The sequence below is a fragment of the Zeus faber genome (assembly GCF_960531495.2).
Source record: "Zeus faber genome assembly, chromosome: 8".
NCBI classification, from domain to species: domain Eukaryota; kingdom Metazoa; phylum Chordata; class Actinopteri; order Zeiformes; family Zeidae; genus Zeus; species Zeus faber.
This window is the reverse complement of record NC_137195.1, coordinates 5,782,504-5,792,600: the sequence shown is the minus strand read 5'-3', so window position 1 is coordinate 5,792,600 and position 10,097 is coordinate 5,782,504.

Below are 10,097 nucleotides of genomic sequence, written 5' to 3'. Positions count from 1 at the left end.
GGAAGTGTGCTGTGTACAGCAGGCTGCTGGTGGAAACCAACAAGGGGGTTTATATATAGCTTTAACTAAATAAAACAATATATATTTATTTGACAATGCGGTGGAATTGAGGAAAGGGGGCAAATAGTGATGGAGGACGGTAGTTCCACTGAGTGCCAGCTGGACCTGGAACGTTTAGTTAAAAATATATATACACGGAACATGATTTAAATTTGTATTTGAATATATTTGTAAATGACTATGACACCACCTCTACTATCGTTTGTAGATTTTAATCAGGATGTGCATGAGCATCACCTGCAGGAAAAAGACACAGCACCACTTTATGCCGTATAATAGGCTCTGTTAGATCAGGACACTGGATGTGATGTGATGTGATGTGATGTGAAGAACTTTTGGGTTTGATACTTTACGTTTCCGCGTCTGAAATGTCATTGAGTGCTACAGTAGCACACTATTTAGTACACCAACTTAGTATTTACTACGTCTGAAACCCTAGTATGCTCAAATAGGGGAAAAGTACCAGGATGACCTACGGACATATCGGCAGAATATGCGAACACTGCACACCATGCTGGCAAGCGCATCCCACAATGCAATGTGAGGGCTTGACGCCGGTTAAAGGTTCTGTTGCAGTGTCGCCATGACAACGTGCTGAAAGGAAGGGGAGCGGCCATATGACGACGTCGTTTGTCCGAGAAGACACCATTGCTTTTACTCACATAGTAAGATGGGAGGAACATGTAGTATGTGGTGCAACGTTGGTAACACAGGCTCCCACTGCACCCCTGGTGGTGACTTACTGACACTACACGTCATGTCACGCAGACAAACCATTTGGAGAAATGCACAAACTCTGTGCATTCGCAGTAATAACTGGATCAGGGAACCTGCCTGGAAGGACGTTTAGGAGACGGGCAGGTAAAAACCAGACGCAGGGCCGGACGTGAAAGGGCAGTTACGTAAAAATGCATTTTCAGTTCTTATAAAAGCCGAGATGTATCATAATCACCGGTCAGTGTTCGACGACACAGAAAGTTGAGTCTGCGCGCTCCCACAAAGCGACAACCTGCCGTAGACGATCGGATGAAAGGTATTTATAGAGGCGACAACAGCTGTTACACAGCTGTTCCACTTTATTCTCCCAAAACGTCTTTTGTTAGAGTTTGATTGTGTGTGACTGTGGATGACGGAGAGAATTTGTGTATGTGAGAGAGGGAAAAAGAGCGTCTCAGTGTGTGTGTGTATGTGTGTAGTTGGTGTTTTTGATGCATTTCGAAATCTGGGGCTGAGAAGGAGCATTGAACTACAGAAACTATCCACCAGTATGTACACACTCCTGGAACTAAAGATTTATTAAAAATGATAATGCGATATTATTATATCTCATCTAAAAACAAAGCCACTGAGCACGTGTTGAAATAAATCCTGTAGTTCTCTTTGGGATAATTTAACATTATATAACATGATATTGTCAAAATGGCCGAATTAAAAAAAACGATTTACAAAAAAAAAAAAAAAAAAAAAATATATATATATATATATATATATATAAAGATATTAAATAAATCCAGAACAGAAGAGTTGGGAAATTGAAAAGACTCCACATATATTTTTGCAATGCATGCCAATATATAATATTATTGTATTACATCACAAAATATAACGAATATACATCAAAGTTTCTATGATTCAGATATATGTTGAGTACAATACTTAATTCTAAATTTTTTGCACTTTTTTTGGTTACACTTTTCAAAACAGAAATTATACTGCATGTTTCATCACGTGAAGATAATACTATTTTCAAACATAAGCCTGTGTCATGTGTCGAAGAAGAAAAACCCAGAACGTCCAAATGGACAGGAATGCAGGCGCGGCAGATGTACCTGTGTTTGCGTGCGGGGCGGGGCGGGGCGTCATGTGCCAGTGATCCACAGCGCCCTCTGAGTGGGCGTGAGGCATTGTGGGAGTGGTGTGAGAACTCACAGCGAAGGTGTGAAGAATTGGAGTCAAATCCTTTCCGTAATTAAATCTTTTACCTTTGTAGGTTTCACCAGACGCGGCTGAGGAACAGACACCGTGTGCAGGGGGGAAAAGACTTTGTCAAGCCACGAGGAGGTTGAATGAATAGCCCGGACACGCAGACGCATTGTTATTAGGAACAAGACCAAATTAATTGTTATTTACATTGAAAGGTTTGCACTGAAGAGTAATATTTTTTTATGCTTTCAAAAGCACGTTAATCACCCTATATATATGTATATACATATGTTTTCCAGTGTAGATGTCATCACATCATCTTTTCAGGGCAGCAGGGTTGCTTGGTGTCAAATTGCATCCAAATAACATCCTTTCCAACCACCTTCACCCCCTTTACAGTTTGGGGAACGACTTTTACGGAACATCGGCACCGGCTCCCGTTCCCACATGACGCCAATACGGAGCATTGCTGGTAGAGTTGCGGCTTTCAGTGCAAGTGGGAAAGAGGCTTGTATCTACCATATATTAGGACTTCAGTAAGAGTGAGTGACAGGTGAGGATCACAACAGAACACTTTCATCACATTACATGACGTGATGTCATTTAGTAGATGCAGCACTTCACAGTTACAGCCGGATCAACAATCTCTACAAACAAGCAGTACGAGGAGAGTTGGAGAGAGTTCCTGTGATGGCAGTATGTCTGACTGGGAACAGGTCAGTGCAAGTAGTGTCCAGGTGTCGTCTGAAGAGCTGGGTCTTTAGTCCACGGGGGAAGATGGGGAGCGATTCCACTGGCTGGTTCCTACTTTGGGGTGCCAGGGAACAGAGGAGTTGCGTGCGGGATGAACGATCCTTGAGACCACGTAGCGGCGGAGCACCCTCGGCCCGCGAGGGTGGAGGAGGAGCGGAGCCGGGGAACTCTGACCGGCGGTTGGAGATATGGGGGAGCCGTCCCACGGATGGCCTTGTATGAGGAGCACCGGCGTCCCACATCTTATCCGAGCTGAGATGGGAAGCCAGTGAAGCGATGGGAAGAGGGGGACTTGTAGCAGCGATGTGGGAAGAGGGGGACTTGTAGCAGCGATATGGGAAGAGGGGGACTTGTAGCAGCGATGTGGGAAGAGGGGGACTTGTAGCAGCGATGTGGGAAGAGGGGGACTTGTAGGAGCGATATGGGAAGAGGGGGACTTGTAGCAGCCATGTGGAAAGAGGGGGACTTGTATCAGCGATGTGGGAAGAGGGGGACTTGTAGCAGCGATGTGGGAAGAGGGGGACTTGTAGCAGCCATGTGGAAAGAGGGGGACTTGTAGCAGCGATGTGGGAAGAGGGGGACTTGTAGGAGCGATATGGGAAGAGGGGGACTTGTATCAGCGATGTGGGAAGAGGGGGACTTGTATTAGCGATGTGGGAAGAGGGGGACTTGTAGGAGCGATATGGGAAGAGGGGGACTTGTAGCAGCCATGTGGAAAGAGGGGGACTTGTATCAGCGATGTGGGAAGAGGGGGACTTGTAGCAGCGATGTGGAAAGAGGGGGACTTGTATCAGCGATGTGGGAAGAGGGGGACTTGTAGCAGCCATGTGGGCGGAGCGGGGGCGCTGGTTGTCTAGAATTACCCAAGGCTCTTGGCAATCCGTCCTCATTTATCTTTATTGATTTGAATTATAATTATATTTTTATAATTATAATAATTTTATTTTACGTCTGTTTATGGAACACTTGCATTGATTACTTTTTTCCAATTTAAGGTTGTTTACTCACCGTGTAAACTACACTTAGAGAATGTTACTCTGTGCTCCCGTCAATGAAACATCAAATCTTGCAAAAGCAGCTCACGCCGTGCAGTTATGCGGAAGTCAATGTTTCCCAGAACGCCGTCATGTTCGCGGTAGATGCTACGGCGAGAACTGCATCTTGCAACTCAAACGGCCCTCAACTCCTCTAAAAGATTTTCCATGAATCGGCTGCGTCCGCCCATTTATAGGTCGGAGACAGAGACCAGATCTTACACAAGCTGCTTTAAGTGAAAAATTCCTTTGGATTTATTATGTTGTTTTTAACCTGCTGAACTGTGTGATGGATTTTTGTTCAAAAAAAAACAAAAAAAAAAAACATCCTCTAGCACTAGTGCATTTTGGCATTAGCGTTTATCACTATGCCTACTTGCCATCCAGCCATATGAACTCTGCTGGAATACTTTAAAGTATTTTTCATGTCTACAATCTAATCAAAATGCATCTCGGGGGAACCACCAGCTACAGCTGATTACATAACAAGGAGTCATTTCCACAGTTCCACTGCCATTTTGGCCTGGCGCACGCGCATGCGCGCGCTCCGCGACGAGGGCTTAACGTGCTTGTTACAGCACAAACACCGGTGAGGTTATCAAGTTCCCGCCGATCTTTTGCGGCTTTCGATCGGGGAGGGGGGCGCCACGCCCCTTCCTCCCCACAAACGACGGCTGTGCCCGCCGGCGCTCCAGCGAAAACTCCAAAAATGAAGGTCAGCGCAGTGTACGGAACATAAGGATCAGCAGGCGCTCTGGGTGCGTCCGTGTGCGGCACGGCCGGTCGTCCCGGGTGCCTCCAGCAGTGTGTCTCAGTCCCGCGCCAGGTGAAGAGCCACCCTGTACCCGATCACACCGCCAGGCCGGTCCGACCATTGTGGCTGCATTACAATATGCACATTTTGGAACCATATCTGGAACCGAAGCGAGATGCGGTTTAGTCTCTCTCCGGCAATAATAATGACATTTGAAGCTTTAAAGTGGAATCCATTAGATCAACTTGTGTTGCGTGGCTCACACATAAAAGTCCCGGAATTCCATTGAAATAGTGAATTCAGTCGTCGTTTTTCTTTAACAGTGTGACCTGCGTTGCCTTTATCATCGTGTTGCCGCTGTCCTTGAGTACACCGAGAGGGAACGGATGCGGGTTTAGAATGGAAACCGAACGGAAAATGTCTTTATCCTCAGAAACAAGGCGCCTTCCAAAGCCAGTATTGAGGTATTGTGTTTTCAACAGGGGGTGAAACTGTAATAATTATAGATGCGTTAAATATTACACTGTCTTTAATTATTTTATTGCAAAGCCTCGTCCAGTGGTGTCAGTTATGGTGATTCCCTGGTTATAAGCGATAGATAGGTAATTTTGTTCAAGCAATTCTGTGAGGAGAAGTTCCTCGGTGCCCGGGATATTAATGAAACAGCAGCCAGGTGCTGTAGCTGGAGGTCAGAGAGAGAGCGAGAGAGAGAGAGAGAGAGAGAGAGAGAGAGAGAGAGAGAGAGAGAACGACAGAGCGAGAGAGAGAGAGAGAGACAGACAGAGCGAGAGCCAGAGCGAGAGCGAGAGAGAGAATAGAGAGATCAAGAGAACGAGAGAGAGAGATTGAGAGAAAGAGAGAGAGAGAGAGTAAAGGAGACAGAACATAAGGCAACGTCGTGCAGATCAGCAGGAGGACGCTGAAAGTTTTAACCAACACCAACACACTGGGAAACTCTGCTCACAGCTGCCTTGGACTGCAGACAACTGGTGTGTGTGTGTGCGTCTGTCTGTCCGTCTGTCTGTCTGTCTGTCTGTCTGTCTGTCTGTCTGTCTGTCTGTCTGTCTGTCTGTGTGTGTGTGCGTGTGTCACAACAGGAAGATGAGGTGGCTGTTTGCCTCTCTGTTGTTTTTTGTTTTCCAGTCCATTAACAAATATACAGTTTGAAAGCAACAACTGCTTCCAAAAAAACCATCCCATTTATCACCTATTCACCAAACTCACCATGGGAAGCCTCATTGGGTAAGCAGCACTATTTATACAACACCTTTCAGGAGCAGGGACGTCACAAAGTGCTTCACGGGGGTAGATTACGGAAAACATAGATGCGCATAAGACACGATAAAAGACGGAAATAAAATACAAACAGAGACATTTTGACAAAGTCTCGATCGCGGAACAACCAGCGAACCCAGGGGACCTGAGCGACCCGCCGGGGGACGCACCGAGGGGCCGCGGCGCACCTCCAACGCGGGGCCCCGGCGTCCGACCACGCAGGGCTCTACAGGCGATTTGACGGCGGCCGGACAGCGGCCGGCCGGCGAGGAGCGGTGCCACGCGGGGCCCGTCGCCTATTTGTCGCCGTCCGGGTCGCCGCGGCGCTTCCCTGACCTGCGGCCGCTGGGGCGCACCGTCTGTAGGGGGGGGTGGGGGGGGACAGGCCCTCCATCTGTTTGCATCGACGCTATGAAAAAAAAAAAAAACCACCGCGTAAGCTCCTTACATAAAGCATAAAACACTGCGTAATCTCCTCCTCGCCCGCTCCTCTCTCTCCCTCTCCCTCTCTCTGTCTCCCTGTGCTAATATTGGTACTTTATTAACCCTGTTTGCTTAACGGGACACAGACTCCAGCGTGTAAACCGAGGCGGCGGGCCGATCACACTTTGCCGCGGGGTCCTCCATGTGTCGCGGCACTTCAGAACGTGGAATCACTGTGCCCCCGACACACACACACACACACACACACACACACACACACACACACACACACACACATACACACACGCAATTGAACACACACAATGTTCGATTGCAAGCGTGGCACCTGCTGTGAGATCACGGCGTATCTCAGCGCTGGCTAGCAGAAACGCACGCACAGGCAACCACACACCTCCTTGTTCATTTTTTTAATTGCATATGAGGGCGGGCGCACGCACACACACACACATTCACACAATCCTGTTGTAAATTGAAAATTCCAACTCCTTTGTCATCTTCAATACCTCCACAAAGACGCTCCATTATTATTATTTTTTTTTCATTGTTTGTTATTTTAATTTCCTCGGCCACCTGAGGCAGTGCGGGTGGTTTTTCGTTTTTTTTTTGTGAACGTTCCTCCATATCGTACCTGTTTCCTGGGCACAACTAGCCAGGCCGGTTTATTAAAAAGTGCCATTTAAAATATCGAAGCGAGCTTGATACTCACAAATTAGTCAAATAAATGTTTTATTTAATAAAATAATATTATGGTTATGGCTTCAATGTCGATAATCATATGAAACTCCAAACAATATCAACAAACAGTGCATCCTGATGTGCTCATATATTCACGTTGAGGAACCCCACTGAGTTTCATCACACTGAATATGTAATTTAACTATTCAAAGTATTTAAATAAAACTGCCAAATATTTTAGGCCTTGTATGGGGAGCCATTTGAGTCCATCTCCTCTCACGATCAACCATTCAGATCAATCATGTGTGTCCAAATACCACGACATGACACTGACTGCAGACAATAAGAACAAGAATCATAATTTATTGATCTCACAGGTGCAATGCACTTGAAAAACACACACACACACATGCACACAGGGAGTGGTGATGACACACACACACATACAGTACATACTGTACATACATGCATACATACACACACACATACATACTGTACATACATACATACATACATACACACACACATACATACTGTACATACATAGATACACACATACACACACACACGCACACACACACACACCAACCACACACGTAGTGGTGACAACCCAAACACACACACACACACACACACACACACACACAGATGCAGGACAGCGTGATAAATTGATATTATTGTTTTGTGTCGTGAAGGGATCGCCGTCGTGAAAGTTCAATTCACACACACAAACGCACACACACATACACGCATGCAAGTAGTGGTAATGACACACACACACACACACACACACGCACACACACACACACACACACACACGCACACGCATGCAGGTAGTGGTGATGACACACACACGCACACACACACACACGCATGCAAGTAGTGGTAATGACACACACACACACACACACACGCACACACACACACACACACACACGCACACGCATGCAGGTAGTGGTGATGACACACACACGCACACACACACACACACACACACACACACACACACACTCACACACACACAGACACGCAGGTAGTGGTGACGACCAACACACACACACACACATGCAGGTAGTGGTGATCACACACACACACACACACACACACACACACACACATACACACTCACACACACACACACACTCACACACACACACACACACACACACACACACACACACACACACACACACACACACACACACACACACACACACACACACAGGGAATGGTGACTGTCCCATCCTTACTGTCCTTCCTCCAGGGGTAGTGTCAACCCTTCATGTCGTTGGCGCCCGGAGACTAATTCCAGGTGTGGATCCGCCGCGGTCGGGGACAGGACAGGACCCTCTAAGTGTTCTGCATGGTTTTGTTTTGTTTTTAACCGGGGTCCTTTTTTGTGTTTGGAGGAGACCCACGTGAGCAGGGGGAGAACATGCAAACTCCGCACAGAAAAGCACGACGCCAACCGCGTCCAGGGCGGGAATCGAACCCAGGATAATAAACAATAAAACTGGATCATCATTCATTCCTTCCCTGTGTGACCACCAAGCTACTACGGAACAGTACAAACTCTGCTCTGTCCCTATACAACACGAATATATCTCCCTATTTATTTTTGTTTGCTTATATTTTTCTTTGTTATACATCTATTTTTATGATGTCGATTATATCATTATCGTGATTATCCTCTGATGGGTTTTTTTTGGCGCAGCCGTGGGAGTCTGACCTTTAACCAGTTCACTGCACCGTACCTGCATGGCGCGTGAGACAAATGGAGCCTTGGATATTAAGACGACTCTGCCGATGATTTCCCCGCCTTCTCTGGCAATTACTCTTCGGCGCGTTGATGTTTCGGAGGAAACTCTGACTCCGCCAGATGCCGCTCAGCTTTCCAAGTGACGGTGACCGCAGCGAGGGGAGGAGCAGCCGCGCCACAGCGAGCTCCGAGAGTGTTTTCGATTCAGCTCGTGGGCGAATCTTCGCCTCCCACACTGGAAATAACAACTGAGGACGGGACAAAGGTGGAAACGGGAGCCAAGACATTTGGGAAAAAAAACACGTTTTCAATATGACTGAGGTGTCCGTTGTTTTCCGCAGCCAATATATATTTTTTGTGATTCACATTTCGCGTTTCTCTGAAAAAAATAAATCATTTTCAGAGAACAAGTCAAAAAGATTTTTGGCATCCCCAATTTGCATTATTCCGCCGAAATCAATAATTTTAACCGGGAGCCAAAATGTTGGCCGGCCGGCTCTTCTGACTCTCGTTTAGCTTTCACCAGAAGTCCTCCCACGCTCCTCGTTGAATTGCGCACCGAACTGAATGAAACGAACGAAGAGCGGGAAAAATCGAACGACTCTTTTTTTTTTTATTTTTTTTTTAACCGAGTCACTCGTCAGGAACCGAATCATTAGAAAAGAGTCGAACCTTTCATCACACTGACACGCTGCCGGAGCGGAGTCACCACCAGCTTCCCCACTGTAAACACCGTGTTCCTCCGCCGAAACGACAGACAAAGTAGGTCGGCGACGAAGCGCGTCGTCCCAACAACCGATTGGAGGCAACTGGCAACGCGACTCAGGTGTGTCAGAGATTGAAGAACCCGGCACAAAATGAAAGCCCTATTTAAAAGAAATTAAAAAAAGAGAGAGAGAGGGAGGGAGAGAATGGCCTTTGAAATCAGCTATAAAACAGTTGTGATGAGTTGTTAGTGATTGGTGGTAGTTGTGCGCCTACTTCTTGTCTGGCTGTTTTTCCTCGAACCTTCACGTGTGAATATGTCCCCCAGCAGGCACGGAACTGTAGGTTGTTGTCGTTGTTGTTTTAATTACTATCGTAACAAAAGAAAAGACTTAATTTTCGTACACTGGCTTTCAAGACGGCGAATTACACCATATGAGTACACGTCATATTGGTGCACAAAACAAACGTAAAACCACATTGCTGCGGAGTTTTACACACACACACACACACACACACACACACACACACACACACACACACGTCATATACACATACATGACATATGTTTTGCTTTTATATATATAAATACATACACACACACACACATACATGTCATATACACATACATATGTTTTGCTTTTTATATATATATATATATATATAAATATATATAGTACACCAAACAACATGTCATATACACATGTCATATACA